We start from the raw sequence: 26,884 nt of genomic DNA on the forward strand, positions 1-26,884 counted from the left end.
CTAAATCATAAAATAACCTCAACTAGTACTGCACGTTTAATCATATCGCAATCGCGATGTCAAGCCTATACGCAATTAGGCTATATGACGCAAAATGCTGCGATTTTATATGAAATAAACAAATTTGGGCTTTTAACGCAATTAATGCAGCATCTGTTAATTTTTTGTCATCCTTTGGCTAGTGTTACACGATCCCGCTCTTATTCATACAAATGTTTTTAAACCATTCATGCGCGACAAGACAAAAAAGAGCTCGCTGCTTTGAATGTTCTGACTGTGACACAGAAAAACTTGCGATGATATCGTGCGTGCGCACAAGACAGCCCAGAATAGAGTTATCTTTCGCGCTTGAACGAACAATAACACACACAAATATAGCTGCGAGCAGCGATTACGGGCCCAAGCCGGTGGCACCGCAACCCCGATGCCTTTAGTTACCTAAAGGCACCGGGGTGGCGGTGCCGCCGGCTTTGGCCCTTCATCGCTGCTCGCAGCTATATTTATATATATATATATATATATATATATATATATATATATATATATATATATATATATATCTTTAATGTATTTTTATCATGTTGAAAAAGTTTGGTGTGAATAAAATAAACCACTTAGGAGGAGTAACTAAAAACTCAGAGTCTGACATATCCAAAAAATCCACATTCAAACCAAAATATCTGACTTCCTGTTGCTCGGAGCTAATGACTGTAAATTAGAAAGTTGTCCGGCACGATGAGACCAATATGCGTACTGATTTTTGTAACTGTGGGTAAAAGTAACCCCCCCACTTTTGCCAAAAGCATTTTGAAAGTGACACACTTCCTGCTACCAGTTGGTGGCGCTATAACTTTGACTCACAATAGTTACATCCATCTGACCGGCCTCTTACCATGAACACACTGCTGAAGTTTCATCAAGATCAGTTAATGTATGCAGAAGTTATAACACTTCGTGTTTCTCTTTTCTCGCCATAAATTCGTTTCCTCGCCACGGCCAAACCGTTCGAGATATCAAAAATCCGTCCGCAATTTAGCATCCTCAATGTCTTGACTTCATGCACACCGAGTTTGGTGGGGATGTGATGAATTCTCTAGGAGGAGTAGTTCACATTCCACAGCAAGCGTTTTCCAAACAACCCATAATATCTGACTTCCTGTTGGGCGGAGCTAATAACTTAGACTGCGGAAGTTGTTCGGCCCGATGAGATCTATATGTGTACCGAGTTTCATATTAATTCATGCAAGTGTGTTTGATATATGGACCAAGTTTTCAGACCGTGTTCAAGGGGGCGCTGTTGAGCCCCCCTGCCACGCACGGGTACCAGCTTCAGCCCGGCACTGATGGCCGTGGGTTCTGACCTGTGTGTAAAGTTTCAAGAGTTTTTGAGCACGTTAAGGACCCCAAAAGCCCCTGAAACCTTGATTAACAATATAAAAGCAATAGTCAAATCCCCCCCTCCCCTCACACACACAGAGACACAGAAAGAGGGAGAGAAAATTCTCCAGAAAATCCACATTCAAACCAAAATATCTCTCTTCCTCTAGGTCCGAGCTAGTTACTGTAAATTAGAAAGTTGTCCGTCTTGATGAGAACAATACACATACCAAGTTTTGTTGCTGTTGATAAAACTAACCCCCCCACTTTTGACTAAAGGTGGCGCTACTGAGCCATTTCACCACGCCCGTTTCTGAAACTTTGCACATGTCTACTGGATAATAAATGTGATGTGTCTGTCGAGTTTCATGCATTTTCAAGCATGTGAAGAGTCTCAAAAGCATCCGAAAAGAATATTAAAGTTTGATGCGTTGCCACGGCAACAGTATCTAAGATATCAATAATCCTTTCACAGGTCTACATCTGCCGTGTGTTTACATTATACACATAAAGTTTGAAGCAAATCGGGTAAAAATAAGAGGGTGATTTCAAAGCATTTTGAAAGTGACACACTTCCTGTTGCCAGTTGGTGGCGCTATAACTTTGACTCACAAATGTCACATCCATGTGATCGGCCTCTTACAACTAACACACTGCTGAAGTTTCATCAAGATCAGTTAATGTATGCAGAAGTTATAACACACTTCCTGTTTGAATTATTCGCCATAAATTTATTTCCTTGCCACGGCCAAACCGTTCGAGATATCAAAAATCCGTCCGCAATTTAGCATCCTCAATGTCTTGACTTCATGCCGACCGAGTTTGGAGGCGAATGGATGAATTTCCTAGGAGGAGTACATCAGATTCCACAGCATGCGTTTCCAAACAACCTATAATAGCCGACTTCCTGTTGGTCTGGCGTAAAACTTAGAGCACGAAAGTTGTTCGGCCCGATGAGGTCTATGGGTCAATGACGTATAAGGATTTTCAACAGGCCAATTTTAAAATACGAAAATTAACAATATATATTGCAATTGTTCAATCATTAAGAATGTTGTGTACATATAAATTCAAATAAAACATTTAAATTAAGTGATTTTAGTGTTTTTTCATCTAGATGAATTGTCCATAGGCTTAAAAAATGTCATGTGGGGCGACCGTGATTTATCTTAAAATTAAATAATTTCCTTAACATAAATGTATTTTTTTTAACATGTTCTCAGTAAGTAAAGTGTTTAAAAACAGAGTATTTGAATTTCTTTTGAGTTTTTGTATATAATGATCTCATATTTTTGTTCTGCAATTTCAGTTGCCTTCTAAAATGCAGTTAACAGACTTATTTTTCCTGTAAATCGCATAAAACTGATAGAAATGTTTTAAAAATATAATTTACTAAAGCATACTGTATCAGTGATTCATATTTCAGCCACAGAAATAAGATATTTTATTTTAAATTTAATACAGTGATAGCTTTTATTGGTCGCACCACATGATAAGTGGTCGCTCCAAATGACACGAAAACCTTATATAGTTAAAAATCTATTTAAAGAGATCAATGAACAATACATTTTATACAACATTTTTTATTTAAACCAGATTTTATACAAATTTCACAGAATTTTCCTGAACATAAACATTTTATAAACTCACTTTTATAAAAAAAAAATCACTTCACAAACACAAGTGCACCATTTAATTTAACTTGACTTAGAATTTCTTTCTAACAAATTATAATGTTATAGATATAAATTATTTCATAAAAGTATTGTATACAGGTAACATTTGGTGTCAATAGTTTTTTAAAGTAATTAATACTTTATTAATCAAGGACACATTCAGTGTCACATTCAGGCGCAGGCTATAATGTTCCGAAAGATTCTATTTCAAATAAATGCTGTTCTTTTGAACTTTATATTCATCAAATAATCCTGACATATAAAATGTATCACAGTTTCCCAAAAAAAATATGAACATTGATAATAATCAGAAATGTTTCTTGAGCAGCAAATCATTAGTGACCCTGGATCACAAAACCAGTCACAAGTCGCACAGGGTATTTGTGGCAATAGCCAACAATACATTGTATGGGTCAAAATTATCGATTTTTCTTTTATTCCAAAAAATCATTAGGATATTAAATAAAGATCATGTTTTATATTTTGTAAATGTCCTACCATAAATTTATAAACATTTATTTTTGTGAGTGAATATAGCAATACTGCAAACATAAATGGACAACTTTAAAGGCGATTTTCTCAATGTTTTCGATTTTGTAGCACCCTCAGATTCCAGATTTTCAGTTGTATCGGCCAAATATTTTTCTATCTTAACAATGGAAAGCTTATTTATTCAGCTTTCATATGTGGTATAAATCTCAATTTAAAAAATTTTACCCATGTGACATTGACCCATTGAGTGGTTTTGTGGTCTAGGGTTACATATTAGAATTATTTCTGAAGGATCATGTGACACTGAAAACTGGAGTAATGATGCTGAAAATTCAGCTTTGATCATATAGGAATAAATTACAGTTTACTATATATTCACATAGAAAACAGATATTTTAAACTGTAATAATATTTCACTCTTCTCCTATCAAGGTACTCTGCTCTTGCTGCAGGGTTAGAATTTTTTCGCTTGGCAGTGGCATCTGGTAAAATAGATTAAAATAGTTTTAAATAAATAAAAAGGCAATAATAAATACACTACTAATAAATGCATTATTACTAAACTGAAATTACATGCTCTAATTTTTTTTTTTGTTGCATTTTTCTCATATTGTACAAAGAGTAAACACAAACTTTTTGAAATCTATAAAAAAGATCCCAAATTGCATAAAAATCTATTACAAATGATACTAAAGTAAAGTACTTTTTTTATATAAATCGTCAATTGAATATAAAAGCATAAAACTGCCAATCTAGGACATATATCTATCATGGAAAACAGTCTGCAGTGGTCGCACCACATGATATTTGGTTGCACCACATGATATTTTCAAATTCAGTCATAATTTACAGGCACAGAATTGGCCACCTAAACAAAACAAGCTAGCTTGCCAAAAAAGGTCACTATGAAATTTATAATAAAAATATATATTTGTAGAAATAAATTTAATATTAATTTTTTTTGAGGTCATACCACATGACATCCAAATGTGGGAACTACATACCAACCATTACAAAGGTTTATTTTTTTTCCAATTTGAGAGAATTACAAACCTGCTTGCTGCTTCCATGGGTCCTTGGTAAATTGGTTTATGATGTAACTTCCTGTGTTTGAATAGTTTTCAACATATAAGTCCCAAAATGGTAGTTCCTTGATGGTCGCACCACATGATATTTCATAAAATGGACATCATCGGACAAAGTTTGTTTGTATATTATGATGGAAATATAAATACAAATGCTTTGAATTTTTTTTAAAGGATTACAAAACATTTTGGAAATCATGCCAAATAGTGCAGAAAATAAATTTGAATAAATTCAGAGTAATTTCAAAGACGTTTTCAAAACAGAAGTTATGGCCGGACGGTCGCACCACATGATGTTTTGACACTTTAAATAACAAAAAAAATAACAAATAAGTAAAGGTTTTTTAAAAGTTAAAGTGAGTACATACATGGGAGAGGTACTATAAATATACAGTATCTATTTATGCATTTAAACCCATTTTTGCCTGAAAAAATGCAATCGGACAGAAAATTTAGGCGTCACGTCATTGACCCACATATGTGTACCGAGTTTCATATTATTACATGCAAGCGTGTCTGATTTATGGACAAGTGTTCGGATCCCGTTCCAGGGGGCGCTGTCGAGGCCCCCTGCCACGCCCTTGTACCAGCTTCAGCCCGGCCCTGATGGCCGCGGGTTCTGACCTGTGTGCAAAATTTCAAGAGTTTTCGAGCATGTTAAGGGTCTCAAAAGTGCCCGAAAGGTTGACAAAATAATAATAATAATAATAATAATAATAATTAAAGCTGCAAGCAGCGATGAAAGGGCCCTCGCACCCGTGCCATCAACACTCGGTGGCTTTAGGAAGGCAGAGCATGGTTGGGAAATGTACATTTAAGGAGGTATATATAGTAAGAGTATGTCAAAGTCAGTTACAAAATGTTTTGTATAATGGTGATAATAGCATGCTTCATGACTCAGCTAAGTGTTGCTAGCATGTTCAGTCTGTTTCTAGCATGCTTAGTACACAATAATTATGTGGTTAGTACTGCATTACTGTGTTAACCATGTCAGTTTCTGTTGCCAGTAGGTGGCGTTATGACTATAACTGAATATGAGCATGGATGTGTGTTCAGGACAGAACTCTTATCAAACGTGTGAAGTTTGGTGCAAATTGGACATTGCCTTCTTGAGTAACAACAAAGTCATGTTTCATTGAATTAGCATTCTTTAGCACTTAGCTAAGCATTGTTAGCATGTTTTAACATGTTTCTAGCATGTTTAGAACTCAATGGCATTTTTAACATGTTGCTAGAACGACATCAACGTGTTAAAGTCAAGTCAAGTCAAGTCAACTTTATTTATATAGCGCTTTTCACAATACAGATTGTATCAAAGCAGCTTCACAGGATTAAATAAAATAGTACATCAGTGTTTGTTTCTAGTTTAAAACATCCATGTTTGATAATGCTGATCAATAGTATTGTTGATTGATTAATTAAATTAAGTATCCCCAACTGAGCAAGCCAAAGGCAACAGTGGCAAGGAACCGAAAAACTCCATCAGGTGACCTAATGGAGAAAAAAAAAAAAACCTTGGGAGAACCCAGGCTCAGTCGGGGGCCAGTTCTCCTCTGGCGTTTATGAAGTAAAGACCGGATTTTACTGTAAGATTAAAAATATTATATAAATGCCTGGCTGAAGAGATGCGTCTTTAATCTAGTTTTAAACTGGGAGAGCGAGTCTGAGCAACGAACAGTATCCGGAAGACTATTCCAGAGTTTTGGTGCTAAATGTGAAAATGCTCTCCCTCCTTTAGTTGATCTAGATATCCTAGGTATGACCAAAAGCCTCGAATTTAGTGATCTTAAAGAGCGTGATGGATTATAGGGCGATAGAAGATCCGTTAAATAGATTGGAGCTAAGCCGTTTAGGGCTTTATAAGTCAGTAGCAATACCTTGTAATTAATACGGAACTTTATAGGTAACCAATGCAGTGATGATAAAATTGGTGTTATATGGTCAAATTTTCTTGATCTAGTAAGAACTCTAGCGGCGGCATTTTGGACTAACTGTAGCTTGTTTATTGAGGATGCAGGACAACCAGCCAATAAAGCATTACAGTAATCTAATCTCGAGGTCATGAACGCATGAACTAACTTTTCTGCATCAGAAACAGAGAGCATATTACGTAGCTTAGCAATGTTTCTGAGGTGGAAAAAGGCTGTTTTTGTAACATATGAAATATGATTTTCAAAAGACAGGTTACAATCTAATATAACACCCAGGTCTTTTACAGTAGAGGATAAAGTAACGGGACATCCTACTATGTTAAAGTTGTATTGTAAGAGGTTTTGTGGGCGGTTTTTTGAACCGATAAGTAGTACCTCTGTCTTGTCTGGATTTAATAAAAGAAAATTGCGCGTCATCCAATCTTTTATATCTTTAACACACTCTGTCAATTTGGATAATTTAGCGTTTTCATCCGGCCGTGATGAAATATATATTTGAGTGTCATCAGCATAACAATGGAAACTAATTCCATGTTTCCTTATAATATTTCCAAGTGGCAGCATATATATTGAGAATAATAGAGGGCCTAACACAGATCCTTGCGGCACTCCATAGTTTACTGGAGTTATGATCGATTTTTCTCCATTTAAATAGACAAAATGGTATCGGTCAGATAGGTATGATCTGAACCAGCTTAGTGCTTGTCCTTGAACACCGGTATAATTTTGTAGTCGATCTAAGAGTATTGTATGATCTATAGTATCGAACGCAGCACTAAGATCAAGTAAAACTAATATTGAGATACAGCCTTGGTCAGAAGCTAAGAGTAAATCATTTGTGATTTTAACGAGCGCAGTTTCAGTGCTATGATGCGGCCTGAACCCAGACTGAAACTTTTCATAGATGTCATTTTCTTGTAAGAAAGAGCCTAGTTGGGCGGACACAACTTTTTCTAGTATTTTGGACATAAAAGGAAGATTTGAAATGGGTCTATAATTTGCTAGATTATTTGGGTCTAATTGTGGTTTCTTAATGAGAGGTTTTATAACTGCCAGTTTAAATGTTTTTGGAACATGACCTAAAGTTAAAGATGAGTTAATAATATTGAGGAGAGGCTCTTCCACTACAGGTAACACTTCTTTCAGTAGTTTAGTTGGTATGGGATCTAATAAACATGTTGTTGTTTTAGAGGAAGTGATAAGTTTATTTAACTCTATTTGTTCTATAGTTGTAAAGCACTGTAATTGTTCTTGCGGGGTGATAATCGAGGCTGAATTATAAGGCGCGATTGAGGATTGAACGTTTACAATTGTGGTTCTGATGTTTTCTATTTTCTCAGTGAAAAATTTCATGAAATCATTACTACTAAACTGTAACGGAATATTTTGTTCAGGTGACGCTTGTTTATTTGTTAGTCTAGCCACGGTGCTAAATAAAAACCTAGGATTGTTTTGGTTATTTTCTATTAGTTTGCGGAGATGCTCAGCCCTGGCCGCTTTTAGGGCCTTTTTATAACGTGTTTAAACATGTCACTTCCTGTTGCCAGTAGGTGGCGCTATTACTATAACTGAACATTCTCATCTAGGTGTGTTCAGGCCATGACTCTTATCAAAAGTGTGAAGTTTGGGGCAGATTGGACATTCCATGCCTGAGTTACAGCAAATTCCTATTTAATTGCAATAATAGCATGCTTTAGCACTTAGCTAAGAGTTTGCTAGCATGTTTTAGCATTTTTCTAGTATGTTGTTAGCATGTTTAACACTTGCTGGCACTTTTTTATATGTTATTAGGAGTCCATAACCGTGTTAAACATGTCACTTCCTGTTGCCAGCAGGTGGCGCTATGACTGTAACTGAATATAAGCATGGTCATGTGTTCAGGACAGAACTCTTATCAAACGTGTGAAGTTTGGGGCAGATTGGACATTCCATGCCTGAGTTACAGCAACTTCCTGTTTCATGGCGAAACATCGAAATTTGTCAGGCCGCCGAGGACCCGCCCTTCGACGAAAACTCAAGTTCTTCGCAATTTAACGTCGCAAAGGCCTTAAGATTACACTCACCAAATTTGAAGATGATCAGATTAAAACTGTAGGAGGAGTTCGTTAAAGTACGAGGCCTGAAAATGGCAAAAACTGCACAAAAATCTGAGAGGAAGTTGAAAATGGCTGACTTCCTGTTGTGTTTAGGGCTATGCTCCAAGAGACTTTTTTGTAGGTATTAGGTCAATACATGTATGTACCGAATTTCGTGCACGTACGTGGAACGTTGCGGGAGGCGCACTCCGTTGAACTTTTATAGGTGGCGCTATCGAGCCATTTTGCCCCGTCCTATTCTGAAACCTATATCAGATGTAAATTTTCGCCAGTTCTGACGCGTGTGCAAAGTTTTGTGAGTTTTCGAGCATGTTTAGGCCCTCAAAAATGCAATTAAATGCGGAGAAGAATAATAATAATTAAAGCTGCAAGCAGCGATGAAAAGGGCCCTCGCACCCCTGCCACCGCCACCCGGCGCCTTTAGGAAATGCCTTAAGATTACACTCACCAAATTTGAAGAGGATCAGATCAAAACTGTAGGAGGAGTACGTTAAAGTACAACATCAGGAAATTACGAAAAATGTCCAAAATCTAGGAGGAAGTTCAAAATAGATCACTTCCTGTTGTGTTTAGGGCTATGCTCCAAGAGACTTTTCTGTAGGTATTGGGTCAATACATGCATGTACCAAATTTCATACCTGTACGTGAAACCAGGAGCCGGGGCAAAATGTGGGGGCAATAATTTACCGAATTTGCCCCCCCCAATTCTGAAAACCATATCACACGTAAATTTTCACCACTTCTGAGGCGTGTGCAAAGTTTCATGATTTTTCGAGCATGTTTTGTATTTGCCACACTTCCTGCTACCAGCAGGTGGCGCTATTGCTATAACCAAATATGAGCATGGTCATGTGTTCAGGACAGGACTCTTATCAAACATGTGAAGTTTGGGACAGATTGGAAATTGTATGGCTGAGCTACTGCAGGCTGTCTGTGGTTGCCTAGCAACATCGGAACTGCATTCAACATTAATATTGAACTTATCTGATCATGCATATATCACCAGAAGGCCGAAATTGGGTGAACGTTTGTCAGGCCGCCGAGGGCACACCCTTCGACGAAAACTCTAGATCTTCGCAATTTAACGTCACAAAGGCCTTAAGATTACACTCACCAAATTTGAAGAGGATCAGATCAAATCTGTAGGAGGAGTTCGTTAAAGTACAACATCAGGAAATTCCGAAAAATGCCCAAAATCTAGGAGGAAGTTCAAAATAGCTCACTTCCTGTTGTGTTTAGGGCTATGCTCCAAGAGACTTTTCTGTAGGTATTGGGTCATTACATGTATGTACCAAATTTCATACCTGTACGTGAAACCAGGAGCCGGGGCAAAATGTGGGGGCAATAATTTACCGAATTTGCCCCCCCCAATTCTGAAAACCATATCACACGTAAATTTTCACCACTTCTGAAGCGTGTGCAAAGTTTCATGAGTTTTCGAGCATGTTTAGGCCCTCTAAAAAGCGATTCACTTTGGAGAAGAAGAAGAAGAAGAATAATAAACGGAGCAAAAACAATAGGGTCCTCTCACCATCGGTGCTCGGGCCCTAATAAATATAGCTGCGAGCAGCGATTACGGGCCCAAGCCGGTGGCACCGCAATCCTGGTGCCAGGGTGGCGGTGCCGGCGGCTTTGGCCCTCCATCGCTGCTCGCAGCTATATATATATATATATATATATATATATATATATATATATATATATATATATATATATATATATATATATATATATATATATACACACACACACACACACACACACACACACATATATATATATATATATATATATATATATATATATATATATATATATATATATATATATATATATATATATATATATATATATATATATATATATATAATATACACACACACACATACATACATACATTATATATATACCGGTATATATATAAATAAATTTAAGGGACAAGACACAGATAATTTTACTTGCCTGAACTAATTAGAACAAAGAAAAAAATAAAATAAAATAATAAGTAGGGGATCACTAAATCGAGAGAATTATTCTGATTTTATGATACACTCAAAATATTCCACAACAAATCCTTTAAATGTAATGATATTCAGAATGGAACAAGAATAAAAAATTAAAAATAAACTATAAACAAAGTCAAAACGAAAAAATAAATATAATAAAATTTTTTAATTTCAAGCAATCCATGGCATGATTTATTTATTTTTTGGACTAAAACATTCTGGCTTTTTTTAAACTCAAACATAATTCTTAAATTGAATAATAATAATAATAAAAGAATAAAATGGGTTTAGTTCTGATTTCGTTGAAATCGCTCGCTCTCCGTACCTAACTTTTCCTGAATACAATCACTATTGAAACTGTGACATTGATTTCATACAACAGGTTATTAACAGTTAAAATGAAGTCATTTACATTTTAGATGCAATATTGACTGTTTTTGTTCTGTTTCAGCAGCGGAAATAGTTAAACAAAGATCACAGAAGAACGCATCTCACAGGAACGTGTTTTCTCATAACTGAATGATTCAGCATTTTGAACGAATTGGTTGACTCAAAGATTGAATGATCAATCCATAAACATCTGTTTATGTTTATGGATTGGATGTTTATGGATCCATGTTTATGGATCTGTATGTTATGGATTACGAATCATTTGAACGAATGAATCAATGACTCGCTCATTAAGACGGTCACTTGGCGACATCTAATGGCGGTTTAGTGTTGTTTAAAAGCATAATTCTTTCCAACGTGTGTGTGATTTGTGTGTGCACCATTATAAATGTCCGTGCGGACGTCCGTATTTTTCTTTCACTTTTATATTAGCGATACAAAAGCACCCACTCGTGTCACACACGCCGATTAACCGGTGGGAAAATATCCTCAGACACATACCTAATAAATGTATATTTAAATACATTATTGGCCTAGCTGGTAAAAAGTTTTATATATTATTTTGATGTCCTTTTGGACACAAGAGGGCAGTATAGCCCTATGTATGACTTGAATTTTTTTTTTTACTTTACTGTTTTAAAATTTAGAATAAAATTAGAATAAAATTCTTTTTAAAAACAGAATAAAATGGGTTTAGTTGTGATATTTGTATACTTTTATATAGAAATAAATGGTATAAAATTAAATTTTTAGAAGATTTGAGGCTTTTAGTGCCTTTTTGGAGGCTGATTTTGCAAAAAATCCACATTCAAACCAAAATATCTGACTTCCTGATGGTCGGAGCTAATGACTTTAAATTAGAAAGTTGTCCGGGTCGATGAGATCAACATACGTACTGAGTTGTGCTACTGTAGGTAAAACAACCCCCCCAACTTTTGTCAAAAGCATTTTGAAAGTGACACATTTCCTGCTGCCAGTTGGTGGCGCTATAACTTTGACACACAATAGTTACATCCATCTGATCGGCCTCTTACCATGAACAAACTGCTGAAGTTTCATCAAGATCAGTTAATGTATGCATTAGTTATAACACTTCGTTTTTCTCTTTTCTCGCCATTAATTCGTTTCCTCGCCACAGCCAAACCGTTCGAGATATCAAAAATCCGTCCGCAATTTAGCATCATCAATGTCTTGACTTCACGCTGACCGAGTTTGGAGGCGAATCGATGTATTTCCTAGGAGGAGTACATTAAATTCCACAGCAAGCATTTCCAAACAACCCTAAATAGCCGACTTCCTGTTGGGCTGGCGTAAAACTTAGAGCACGAAAGTTGTTCGGCCCGATGAGATCTATATGTGTACCGAGTTTCAAATTAATTCATGCAAGCGTGTTTGATATATGGACCAAGTTTTAGAACCCCGTTCAAGGGGGCGCTGTTGAGCCCCCCTGCCACGCCCGGCTACCAGATTCAGCCCCGCCCTGATGGCCGCGGGTTCTGACCTGTGTGCAAAGTTTCAAGAGTTTTCGAGCACGTTTAGGGACCCAAAAGCCCCAGAAACCTTGAAAAACAAATGAAAAAGTAAATCTCACTCAACTGACAAATCACCCCCACCCCTCACACACTCAGAGACAGAGAGAGAGAGAAATTTCTCCAAAAAATCACATTCAAACCAAAATATCTGACTTTCTGTTGCTTTGAGCTAATAAGTGTAAATTAGAAAGTTGTCCGGCTCGATAAGAACAATATACATACCAAGTTTTGTGATTCTAGGTAAAACTAAGCCCCCATTTTTGACTAAAGGTGGCGCTACTGAGCCCCTCACCACGCCCGTTTCTGAAACTTTGCCCATGTCTACTGGATAATAAGTGTGATGTGTCTGTCGAGTTTCATGCAATTTCAAGTATGTTAAGAGTCTCAAAAGCATCAAAAGAGAATATTAAAGTTTGATGCGTTGCCATGGCAACAGTATCTAAGATATCAATAATCCTTTCACAGGTCTACATCTGCCGTGTGTCTACATCATACACATAAAGTTTGAAGCAAATCAGGTAAAAATAAGAGAGTGATTTCAAAGCATTTTGAAAGTGACACACTTCCTGCTGCCAGTTGGTGGCGCTATAACTTTGACTCACAATAATCACATCCTTGTGTTCGGCCTCTGAAAACGAACACACTGCTGAAGTTTCATCAAGATCAGATAATGTATGCTGAAGTTATAACACACTTCCTGTGTCCCTTATTCGCCATAAATTCGTTTCCTTGCCACGGCCAAACCGTTCGAGATATCAAAAATCCGTCCGCAATTTAGCATCCTCAATGTCTTGAATTCATGCTGACCGAGTTTGGAGGCGATTGGATGAATTCTCTAGGAGGAGTACATTAAATTCCACAGCATGCGTTTCAAAACAACCCATAATAGCCGACTTCCTGTTGGGCTGGCGTAAAAAGTAAAAGTACGAAAGTTGTTCGGCCCGATGAGATCTATATGTGTACCGAGTTTCATATTATTACATGCAAGCGTGTCTGATTTATGGACCAAGTTTTCGGACCCCGTTCAAGGGGGCGCTGTCGAGCCACCCTGCCACGCCCGGGTACCAGCTTCAGCCCAGCCCTGATGGCCACGGGTTCTGACCCGTGTGCAAAGTTTCAAGAGTTTTCGAGCACGTTAAGGGTCTCAAAAGTGCCCGAAAGGTTGACAGAAAAATAATAATAATAATAATAATAATAATAATTAAAGCTGCAAGCAGCGATGAAAGGGCCCTCGCACCCGTGCCATCAACACTCGGTGGCTTTAGGAAGGCAGAGCATGGTTGGGAAATGTACATTTAAGGAGGTATATATAGTAAGAGTATGTTAAAGTCAGTTACAAAATGTTTTGTATAATGGTGATAATAGCATGCTTCATGACTCAGCTAAGTGTTGCTAGCATGTTCAGTCTGTTTCTAGCATGCTTAGTACACAATAATTATGTGGTTAGTACTGCATTACTGTGTTAACCATGTCAGTTTCTGTTGCCAGTAGGTGGCGTTATGACTATAACTGAATATGAGCATGGATGTGTGTTCAGTACAGAACTCTTATCAAACATGTGAAGTTTGGTGCAAATTGGACATTGCCTTCTTGAGTAACAACAAAGTCATGTTTCATTGAATTAGCATTCTTTAGAACTTAGCTAAGCATTGTTAGCATGTTTTAACATGTTGCTAGAACGGCATCAACGTGTTAAACATGTCACTTCCTGTTGCCAGTTGGTGGCGCTATTACTATAACTGAACATTCTCATGTAGATGTGTTCAGGCCATGACTCTTATCAAAAGTGTGAAGTTTGGGGCAGATTGGACATTCCATGCCTGAGTTACAGCAAATTCCTATTTAATTGCAATAATAGCATGCTTTAGCACTTGGCTAAGAGTTTGCTAGCATGTTTTAGCATGTTTCTAGTATGTTGTTAGCATGTTTAACACTTGCTGGCACTTTTTTATATGTTATTAGGAGTCCACAACAGTGTTAAACATGTCACTTCCTGTTGCCAGCAGGTGGCGCTATGACTGTAACTGAATATAAGCATGGTCATGTGTTCAGGACAGAACGCTTATCAAAAGTGTGAAGTTTGGGGCAGATTGGACATTCCATGCCTGAGTTACAGCAAATTCATATTTAATTGCAGTAATATCATTCTTTAGCACTTAGCTAAGTGTTTGCTATTATGTTTTAGCATGTCTCTAGTATGTTGGTAGGATGTTTAGCACCTACTGGCATTTTTTTATATGTTATTAGGAGTCAAGAACAGTGTTAAACGTCACTTCCTGTTGCCAGCAGGTGGCGCTATGACTATAACTAAATATGAGCATGGACATGTGTTCAAGAGATAACTCTTATCAAACGTGTGACGTTTGGGGTAGATTGTACATTGCCTTCTTGAGTAACAACAAAGTCCTGTTTCATTGAATTAGCATGCTTTAGCACTTAGCTAAGTATTGCTAGCATGTTTTAATATGTTTCTAGCATGTTTAGAACTCAATGGCATTTTTAACATGTTGCTAGAACGGCATCAACGTGTTAAACATGTCACTTCCTGTTGCCAGTAGGTGGCGCTATTACTATAACTGAATTTGAGCATAGGCATGCGTTCAGGCCATGATTCTTATCAAACATGTGAAGTTTGGGGCAGATTGGACGTTCCATGCCTGAGTTACAGCAAATTCCTATTTAATTGCAGTAATAGCATGCTTTATCACTTAGCTAAGTGTTTGCTAGCATGTTTCTAGTATGTTGCTAACCTGTTTAGCACTTGCTGGCTCTTTTATATATGTTATTAGGAGACCACAACAGTGTTAAACATGTCACTTCCTGTTGACAGCAGGTGGCGCTATTACTATAACTGAATATTCTCATGTAGATGTGTTCAGGCCATGACTCTTATCAAACGTGTGAAGTTTGGGGCAGATTGGACATTCCATGCCTGTGTTACAGCAAATTCCTATTTAATTGCAGCAATAGCATGCTTTAGCACTTAGCTAAGTGTTTGCTAGCATGTTTTAGCATGTTTCTAGTATGTTGTTAGCATGTTTAGCACTTGCTGGCACTTTTTTTATATGTTTTTATATGTCCACAACAGTGTTTAACATGTCACTTCCTGTTGCCAGCAGGTGGCACTATGACTGTAACTGAATATGAGCATGGTCATGTGTTCAGGACAGAACGTTTATTAAAAGTGTGAAGTTTGGCGCATATTGGACATTGCCTTCTTGAGTAACAACAACATCCTGTTTCATTGAATTAGCATGCTTTAGCACTTAGCTAAGTATTGCTAGCATGTTTTAACATGTTTCTAGCATGTTTAGACCTCAATGGCATTTTTAACATGTTGCTAGAATGGCATCAACGTGTTAAACATGACACTTCCTGTTGCCAGTAGGTGGCGCTATTACTATAACTGAATATTATCATGTAGATGTGTTCAGGACAGAACGCTTATCAAAAGTGTGAAGTTTGGGGCAGATTGGACATTCCATGCCTGAGTTACAGCAAATTCCTATTTAATTGCAATAATAGCATGCTTTAGCACTTAGCTAAGAGTTTGCTAGCATGTTTTAGCATGCTTCTAGTATGTTGTTAGCATGTTTCGCACTTGCTGGCACTTTTTTATATGTTATTAGGAGTCCATAACAGTGTTAAACATGTCACTTCCTGTTGCCAGCAGGTGGCGCTATGACTATAACTGAATATGAGCATGGCCATGTGTTCAGGACAGAACTCTTATCAAACGTGTGAAGTTTGGGGGAGATTGGACATTCCATGCCTGAGTTACAGCAACTTCCTGTTTCATGGCGAAACATCGAAATTTGTAAGGCCGCCGAGGACCCGCCCTTCGACGAAAACTCAAGATCTTCGCAATTTAACGTCGCAAAGGCCTTAAGATTACACTCACCAAATTTGAAGATGATCAGATTAAAACTGTAGGAGGAGTTCGTTAAAGTACGAGGCCTGAAAATGGCAAAAACTGCACAAAAATCTGAGAGGAAGTTCAAAATGGCTGACTTCCTGTTGTGTTTAGGGCTATGCTCCAAGAGACTTTTTTGTAGGTATTAGGTCATTACACGTATGTACCGAATTTCGTGCACGTACGTGGAACGTTGCAGGAGGCGCACTCCGTTGAACTTTTATAGGTGGCGCTATCGAGCCATTTTGCCCCGTCCAATTCTGAAACCTATATCAGATGTAAATTTTCGCCAGTTCTGACGCGTGTGCAAAGTTTCGTGAGTTTTCGCGCATGTTTAGGCCCTCAAAAATGCAATTCAATGCGGAGAAGAATAATAATAATAATAAATATAGCTGCGAGCAGCGATTGCGGGCCCAAGCCGGTGGCACCGCCAACCTGGTGCCTTTAGTTACACTAAAGGCACCGGGGTGGCGGTGTCACCGGCTTGGGCCCTCCATCGCTGCTCGCAGCTATATTTATATATATATATATATATATATATATATATATATATATATATATATATATATATATATATATATCAGACAAGTAATATTCTTTGTCTTGTCACTTAAAAAAAAAAAAAAAAAAAAATATATATATATATAATGACCTTTTTTTGGATGCTAAACTATTGTTTATTATATGCTTTGTACTTCACTCACGTTCCAATATCGAAGGGAAAAATGATCCTCTTCACATGCGCAAAAATGTCCTTGGAAAATTCACAGTGGAGCGGTGCTTACTGTGATTGTACGAATTGTACTACTGACTATTTAGAGCAGTGTAATCTTTATATGTTAGGTTGACCATTTTATTATTATATTTTATTAAGTCTATAATGAACAGGCTGCAATGTCAAGATTGCAATGCTAGTGTGTGTGTGTGTGTGTGTGTGTGTGTGTGTGTGTGTGTGTGTGTGTGTGTGTGTGTGTGTGTGTGTGTGTGTGTGTGTTCATGTTTTTCTGTCCCGGTGGGGACTTTAACCTGAATGCACACAGACTCATGGGGACTCGTATCACAGTGGGGACCTAAATAGAGGTCCCCATGGGTAAACAAGCTTCATACAGAATGAGTTTTTTTGGAAATGTAAAAATGCAGAAAGTTTTCAGTGATGGGTAGGTTTAGGGGTAGGGTTAGTGTAAGGATATAAAATATACAGTTTGTACAGTATAAAAATCATTAAATCTATGGAGAGTCCCCAAAAAGATAGTAAACCGTGTGTGTGTGGGTGTGTGTGTGTGGCGTGGGCGCGTTTGAACAGTGGACACATAAAAACATACTCCGTCATTATACAGGACGACATTCAAACTGCAAAGTGTTAACTTATATTTGTGTACAGTCGCAATAAAACACAACATTGTGCTTTTGTAAAATAATTTCAAGCAATCAACCCCCGAAAGGCTCTAATTTTAAAATTAAACTAAAATGCTCATGGCTGCACGGGCATTCATAACGGTGCACATCCACGGCGAGGAACGAGCAGAACAGAGTGAACTTTTTCAGTTAATTCCTACTTCCATAGGAATTAATTTGAAACGCTCGCTCAACCACTATCAATGTCAGTGTGGACGAACATATTTTACTTTCGTTTTTAAGTTGGCGATTCAAAAGCCCCCAGCGGTGTCACACGTCGATTAACCGGTGGTAAAATATTCTCACCGTCACATACCTAGTATATTTTTAAGTAGATACAATAGGCCTACCTGATTTTTAACACAAGAGGGCAGTATAGCCCTATGTATGACTTGACTTTTATGGGACTAAATAGTACAATTACTATTTTTAAACTTATAAATATTTATTAAATTGAAAAAAAAAGAATAAAACGGGTTTAGTTGTGATATTTTTATACTTTTATATAGAAATAAATGGTGTTTAATTACATTTTTAGAAGATGAGGCTTTAAGTGTTACTTTACTTTAGTCCCTCACTATAGCAAAACCGTTTGAGATGTTTAATATCCGTTCACAATTTAGCATCTTTAATGTATCTTTATCATTTTGAAAAAGTTTGGTGTGAATAAAATAAACCAGTTAGGAAGAGTAGCTAAAAACTCAGAGTCTGAAATATCCAAAAAATCCACATTCAAACCAAAATATCTGACTTCCTTTTGCTCTGAGCTAATAACTGTAAATTAGAAAGTTGTCCGGCTCGGTGAGACCAATATATGTACTGATTTTTGTAACTGTTGGTAAAACTAACCCACCCACTTTTGTCAAACGCATGTTGAAAGTGACACACTTCCTGCTGCCAGTTGGTGGCGCTATAACTTTGACTCACGATAGTTACATCCATCTGATCTGCCTCTTACCACGAACACACTGCTAAAGTTTCATCAAGATCAGTTAATGTATGCAGAAGTTATAACACTTCGTCTCCTCTCTTTTCTCGCCATAAATTTGTTTCCTCGCCACGGCCAAACCGTTCGAGATATCAAAAATCCGTCCGCAATTTAGCATTCTCAATGTCTTGACTTCATGCTGACTGAGTTTGGAGGTGATTGAATGAATTCTCTAGGAGGAGTACATCACATTCCACAGCAAGCGTTTTCCAAACAACCCATAATAGCCGACTTCCTGTTGGGCTGGCGTGAAACTTGACAGAGGGAAAGTTGTTCAGCCCGATGAAATCTATATGTGTACCGAGTTTCATATTAATTCATGCAAGCGTGTTTGATATATGGACCAAGTTTTCAGACCCTGTTCAAGAGGGCGCTGTTGAGCCCCCCTGCCACGCCCGTTTCTGAAACTTTTCACATGTCTACTGGCTAATAAGTGTTATGTGTCTGTCGAGTTTCATCCAATTTCAAGCATGCTAAGAGTTTCAAACGCATCCGAAAAGAATATTAAAATTTGATGCGTTGCCACGGCAACAGTATCTAAGATATCAATAATCCTTTCACAGGTCTACATCTGCCGTGTGTTTACATTATACACATAAAGTTTGAAGCAAATCGGGTAAAAGTAAGAGGGTGACTTCAAAGCATTTTGAAAGTGACACACTTCCTGCTGCCAGTTGGTGGCGCTATAACTTTGACTCACAATAGTCACATCCATGTGATCGGCCTCTTACAACGAATACACTGCTGAAGTTTCATCAAGATCAGTCAATGTATGCAGAAGTTATAACACACTTCCTGTGTCCCATTATTCGCCATAAATTAGTTTCCTCGCCACGGCCAAACCGTTCGAGATATCAAAAATCTGTTCGCAAGAATTCATCCTCAATGTCTTGACTTTATTCTCACCGAGTTTGGTGGCGATCGGATGAAATCCCTAGGAGGAGTATTTCACATTCCATTGTATGCGTTTTCCAAACAACGTATAATAACCGACTTCCTGTTGGGCTTTTGTAAAACTTAGAGCACGAAAGTTGTTCGGCCCGATGAGATCTATATGTGTACTGAGTTTCATATTATTACATGCAAGCGTGTTTGATTTATGGACCAAGTTTTCGGACCCCATTCCAGGGGGCGCCGTCGAGCCCCCCTGCCACGCCACGGTACCAGCTTCAGCCCGGCCCTGATGGCCGCGGGTTCTGACGTGTGTGCAAAATTTCAAGAGTTTTTGAGCATGTTAAGGGCCCCAAAAGTGTCAAAAAGGCAAAAAAAAAAATAATGAAGAAAAAAAAAAAAAATAATCCTTACGGAAACAATAGGGCCTTCGCCCTTTCAGGGCTTGGGCCCTAATAATCCTACCGGAAACAATAGGGCCTTCGCCCTTTCAGGGCTTGGGCCCTAATAATAATAATAATCCTACCGAAAACAATAGGGCCTTCGCCCTTTCAGGGCTTGGGCCCTAATAATAATCCTACCGAAAACAATAGGGCCTTCGCCCTTTCAGGGCTTGGGCCCTAATAATAATAACAAATAATCCTACCGAAAACAATAGGGCCTTCGCCCTTTCAGGGCTTGGGCCCTAATAATAAACAGAGCAATTCCAAGAGGGTCCTCACACCATCGGTGCTCGGGCCCTAATAATAATAAACAGAGCAATTCCAAGAGGGTCCTCACACCATCGGTGCTCGGGCCCTAATAATAATAATAATAATAATAATAAACAGAGCAATTCCAAGAGGGTCCTCACACCATCGGTGCTCGGGCCCTAATAATAAACAGAGCAATTCCAAGAGGGTCCTCACACCATCGGTGCTCGGGCCCTAATAATAATAAATATAGCTGCGAGCAGCGATTACGGGCCCAAGCCGGTGGCACCGCAACCCTGTTGCCTTTAGTTACCTTATATATATATATATATATAAAAGATAGAAACCTTATTACCTTATTCTGATTTTATGATACACTCAAAATATTCCACAACAAATCTTTTAAATTTAATGTAAAAATAAAAACGAAAGTAAGCACTGTTGGGCTCACGTAACCCTCTCATTAGAATCAAAATGTTTCAGCATTTGCGATGTATTTGGATGCTAAACTATTCTTTATTATAGGCTTTGTTCTTCACTCGTGTTCCAATATCGACGGAAAAAATCATCCTCTTCACACGCGCAAAAATGTGCTTGAAACATCACAGTGGTGCGGTGCTTACTGTGAATGTACGAATTGTACTACTGACTATTTAGAGCAGTGTAATTTTTATATGTTAGGTTAACTATTTTATTATTATATTTTATTAAGGCTATAATGAACAGGCTGCGATGTCAAGATTGCAATGCTGGAATGTGTGTGTGTGTGTGTGTGTGTGTGTGTGTGTGTGTGTTCATGTTTTTCTATCCCGGTGGGGACTTCAACCTGAATGCACACAGACTCATGGGGACTCATGTCACAGTGGGGACCTAAATAGAGGTCCCCATGGGTAAACAAGCTTATAAATCATACAGAATGAGTTTTTTTTGGAAATGTAAAAATGCAGAAAGTTTTCTGGGATAGGTAGGTTTAGGGGTAGGGTTAGTGTGAGGAGATAGAATATAGTTTGTACAGTATAAAACCATTAAGTCTATGGAGAGTCCCCACAAAGATAGTAAACCGTGTGTGTGTGTGGCGTGGGCGCGATTGAACAGTGGACACATAAAAACATACTCCGTCATTATACAGGACGACATTCAAACTGCAAAGTGTTTACTTATATTTGTGTACAGTCGCAATAAAACACAACATTGTGCTTTTGTAAAATAATTTCAAGCAATCCACCCCCCGAAAGGCGCTCATTTTAAAATGAAACTAAAATGCTCATGGCTGCACGGGCATTCATAACGGTGCGCATCCACGGCGAGGAACGAGCAGAACAGAGTGAACGTTTTTCAGTTAATTCCTACTTCCATAGGAATTCATTTGAAAAGCTCGCTCAACCACTATCAATGTCAGTGCGGACGAGCATATTTTACTTTCGTTTTTAAGTTGGCGATTCAAAAGCCCCCAGCGGTGTCACACATAGATTAACCAGTGGTAAAATATTCTCACCGTCACAAACCTAGTATATTTTTATGTAGATACAATAGGCCTACCTGATTTTGAACACAAGAGGACAGTATAGCCCTATGTATGACTTGACTTTTATGGGACTAAATAGTACAATTACTATTTTTAAACTTATAAATAATTATTAAATTGAAAAAAAAAAAAGAATAAAATGGGTTTAGTTGTGATATTTGTATACTTTTATATAGAAATAAATGTTTTTTAATTACATTTTTAGAAGATGAGGCTTTTAGTTTCCTTTTTGTACATTACTTTAGTCCCTCACTATAGCAAAACCGTTTGAGATGTTTAATATCCGTTCACAATTTAGCATCTTTAATGTGTTTTCATCATTTTGAAAAAGTTTGGTGTGAATAAAATAAACCAGTTAGGAAGAGTAGCTAAAAACTCAGAGTCTGAAATATCCAAAAAATCCACATTCAAACCAAAATATCTGACTTCCTTTTGCTCTGAGCTAATAACTGTAAATTAGAAAGTTGTCTGACTCGATGAGACCAATATATATACTGATTTTTGGAACTGTTGGTAAAACTAACCCCCCCACTTTTGTCAAAAGCATGTTGAAAGTGACACACTTCCTGCTGCCAGTTGGTGGCGCTATAACTTTGGCTCACAATAGTTACATCCATCTGATCGGCCTCTTACCACGAACACACTGGTGAAGTTTCATGAAGATCAGTTAATGTATGCAGAAGTTATACCACTTCGTGTTTCTCTTTTCTCGCCATAATTTCGTTTCCTCGCCACGGCCAAACCGTTCGAGATATCAAAAATCCGTCCGCAATTTAGAATCCTCAATGTCTTGACTTCATGCACACCGAGTTTGGTGGGGATTGGATGAATTCTCTAGGAGGAGTACTTCGCATTCCACAGCAAGCGTTTTCCAAACAGCCCATAATAGCCGACTTCCTGTTGGGCTGGCGTAAAACTTGACCGGGGGAAAGTTGTTCGGCCCGATGAGATCTATATGTGTACCGAGTTTCATATTAATTCATGCAAGCGTGTTTGATCTATGGACCAAGTTTTGGGACCCCTTTCAAGGGGGCGCTGTTGAGCCCCCCTGCCACGCCCGGGTACCAGCTTCAGCCCGTCCCTGATGGCAGGGGGTTCTGACTTGTGTGCAAAGTTTCAAGAGTTTTTGAGCATGTTAAGGACCCCAAAAGCCCCTGAAACCTTGATTAACAATATAAAAGCAATAGTCAAATCCCCCCTCCCCTCACACACACAGAGACACAGAGAGAGGGAGAGAAAATTCTTCAGAAAATCCACATTCAAACCAAAATATCTCTCTTCCTGTTGGTCGGAGATCGTTAATGTAAATTAGAAAGTTGTCCGTCTTGATGAGAACAATACACATACCAAGTTTTGTTGCTGTTGATAAAACTAACCCCCCCACTTATGACTAAAGGTGGCGCTACTGAGCCCCTCACCACGCCCGTTTCTGAAACTTTGCACATGTCTACGGGCTAATAAGTGTTATGTGTCTGTCGAGTTTCATCCAATTTCAAGCATGCTAAGAGTCTCAAACGCATCCGAAAAGAACATTAAAGTTTGATGCGTTGCCACGGCAACAGTATCTAAGATATCAATAATCCTTTCACAGTTCTACATCTGCTGTGTATTTACATTATACACATAAAGTTTGAAGCAAATCGGGTAAAAATAAGAGGGTGACTTCAAAGCATTTTGAAAGTGACACACTTCCTGCTGCCAGTTGGTGGCGCTATAACTTTGACTCACAATAGTCACATCCATGTGATCGGCCTCTGACAACGAACACACTGCTGAAGTTTTATCAAGATCAGTCAATGTATGCAGAAGTTATAACACACTTCCTGTTTCTCTTTTCTCGCTATAAATTCGTTTCCTCGCTACGGCCAAACCGTTCGAGATATCAAAAATCCGTCCGCAATTTAGCATCCTCAATGTCTTGACTTCAAGCTGCCCGAATTTGCTGGGGATCGGATGAATTCTGTAGGAGAAGTACATTAAATTCCACAGCATGTGTTTTTCAAACAACCCTAAATAGCCAACTTCCTGTTGAGCTGGCGTAAAACTTAGAGCACGAAAGTTGTTCGGCTCGATGAGATCTATATGTGTACCGAGTTTCATATTATTACATGCAAGCGTGTTTGATTTATGGACCAAGTTTTTGGATTCTATTCCAGGGGGCGCTGTCGAGTCCCCCTGCCACGCCCGGGTACCAGCTTCAGCCCAGCCCTGATGGCCACGGGTTCTGACCCGTGTGCAAAGTTTCAAGAGTTTTCGAGCACGTTAAGGGTCTCAAAAGTGCCCGAAAGGTTGACAGAAAAATAATAATAATTAAAGCTGCAAGCAGCGATGAAAGGGCCCTCGCACCCATGCCATCAAAACTCGGTGGCTTTAGAAAGACAGAGCATGGTTGGAAAATGTACATTTAAGGAGGTATATATAGTAAGAGTATGTCAAAGTCAGTTACAAAATGTTTTGTATAATGGTAATAATAGCATGCTTCATGACTCAGCTAAGTGTTGCTAGCATGTTTAGTCTGTTTCTAGCATGTTTAGAACTCAATGGCATTTTTAACATGTTGCTAGAACGGCATCAACGTGTTAAACATGTCACTTCCTGTTGCCAGTAGGTGGCGCTATTACTATAACTGAATTTGAGCATAGACATGTGTTCAGGCCATGATTCTTATCAAACATGTGAAGTTTGGGGCAGATTGGACATTCCATGCCTGAGTTACAGCAAATTCCTATTTAATTGCAGTAATAGCATGCTTTAGCATTTAGCTAAGTGTTTGCTAGCATGTTTCTAGTATGTTGCTAACCTGTTTAGCACTTGCTGGCTCTTTTATATATGTTATTAGGAGACCACAACAGTGTTAAACATGTCACTTCCTGTTGACAGCAGGTGGCGCTATTACTATAACTGAATATTCTCATGTAGATGTGTTCAGGCCATGACTCTTATCAAACGTGTGAAGTTTGGGGCAGATTGGACATTCCATGCCTGTGTTACAGCAAATTCCTATTTAATTGCAGCAATAGCATGCTTTAGCACTTAGCTAAGTGTTTGCTAGCATGTTTTAGCATGTTTCTAGTATGTTGTTAGCATGTTTAGCACTTGCTGGCACTTTTTTTATATGTTTTTATATGTCCACAACAGTGTTTAACATGTCACTTCCTGTTGCCAGCAGGTGGCACTATGACTGTAACTGAATATGAGCATGGTCATGTGTTCAGGACAGAACTTTTATTAAAAGTGTGAAGTTTGGCGCAGATTGGACATTGCCTTCTTGAGTAACAACAACATCCTGTTTCATTGAATTAGTATGCTTTAGCACTTAGCTAAGTATTGCTAGCTTGTTTTAACATGTTTCTAGCATGTTTAGAAGTCAATGGCATTTTTAACATGTTGCTAGAATGGCATCAACGTGTTAAACATGACACTTCCTGTTACCAGTAGGTGGCGCTATTACTATAACTGAATATTCTCATGTAGATATGTTCAGGACAGAACGCTTATCAAAAGTGTGAAGTTTGGGGCAGATTGGACATTCCATGCCTGAGTTACAGCAAATTCCTATTTAATTGCAATAATAGCATGCTTTAGCACTTAGCTAAGAGTTTGCTAGCATGTTTTAGCATGCTTCTAGTATGTTGTTAGCATGTTTAGCACTTGCTGGCACTTTTTTATATGTTATTAGGAGTCCATAACAGTGTTAAACATGTCACTTCCTGTTGCCAGCAGGTGGCGCTATGACTATAACTGAATATGAGCATGTTCATGTGTTCAGGACAGAACTCTTATCAAATGTGTGAAGTTTGGGGCAGATTGGACATTCCATGCCTGAGTTACAGCAACTTCCTGTTTCATGGCGAAACATCAAAATTTGTCAGGCCGCCGAGGACCCGCCCTTCGACGAAAACTCAAGATCTTCGCAATTTAACGTCGCAAAGGCCTTAAGATTACACTCACCAAATTTGAAGATGATCAGATTAAAACTGTAGGAGGAGTTCGTTAAAGTACGAGGCCTGAAAATGGCAAAAACTGCACAAAAATCTGGGAGGAAGTTCAAAATGGCTGACTTCCTGTTGTGTTTAGGGCTATGCTCCAAGAGACTTTTTTGTAGGTATTAGGTCATTACATGTATGTACCGAATTTCGTGCACGTACGTGGAACGTTGCGGGAGGCGCACTCCGTTGAACTTTTATAGGTGGCGCTATCGAGCCATTTTGCCCCGTCCAATTCTGAAACCTATATCAGATGTAAATTTTCGCCAGTTCTGACGCGTGTGCAAAGTTTCGTGAGTTTTCGAGCATGTTTAGGCCCTCAAAAATGCAATTAAATGCGGAGAATAATAATAATAATAATAATAATTAAAGCTGCAAGCAGCGATGAAAGGGCCCTCGCACCCCTGCCACCGCCACCCGGCGCCTTTAGGAAATGCCTTAAGATTACACTCACCAAATTTGAAGAGGATCAGATCAAAACTGTAGGAGGAGTTTGTTAAAGTACAACATCAGGAAATGGCAAAAACTACCCAAAATCTGAGAGGAAGTTCAAAATAGCTGACTTCCTGTTGTGTTTAGGGCTACACGCCAAGAGACTTTTTTGTAGGTATTGGGTCTTTACATGTATGTACCAAATTTCATACCTGTACGTGAAATCAGGAGCCGGGGCAAAATATAGGGGCAATAAGTAAGCCATTTTGCCCCACCCAATTTTGAAAACCACATCACACGTAAATTTTCACCACATCTGAAGCATGTGCAAAGTTTCATGATTTTTCGAGCACGTTTTGTATTTGCCACACTTCCTGCTACCAGCAGGTGGCGCTATTGCTATAACCATAATGAGCATGGTCATGTGTTCAGGACAGTACTCTTATCAAACATGTGAAGTTTGGGGCAGATTGAAAA

General features: G+C 38.4%; 2 protein-coding genes across 9 annotated transcripts in view; one reads left to right on the forward strand and one right to left on the reverse strand.

The window, feature by feature from the left end:
* The window catches only part of thumpd3 (THUMP domain containing 3), a 200,770-nt gene that overhangs the window by 140,818 nt on the left and 33,068 nt on the right, over nt 1–26,884 (reverse strand). The gene's annotated exons all lie outside the window — the stretch shown is intronic.
* setd5 (SET domain containing 5) overlaps nt 1–26,884 on the forward strand; it is a 113,881-nt gene that overhangs the window by 24,608 nt on the left and 62,389 nt on the right. The window lies entirely within an intron of this gene.

Source organism: Squalius cephalus (genome assembly GCF_949319135.1).
Source record: "Squalius cephalus genome assembly, chromosome: 10".
Classification (NCBI taxonomy): domain Eukaryota; kingdom Metazoa; phylum Chordata; class Actinopteri; order Cypriniformes; family Leuciscidae; genus Squalius; species Squalius cephalus.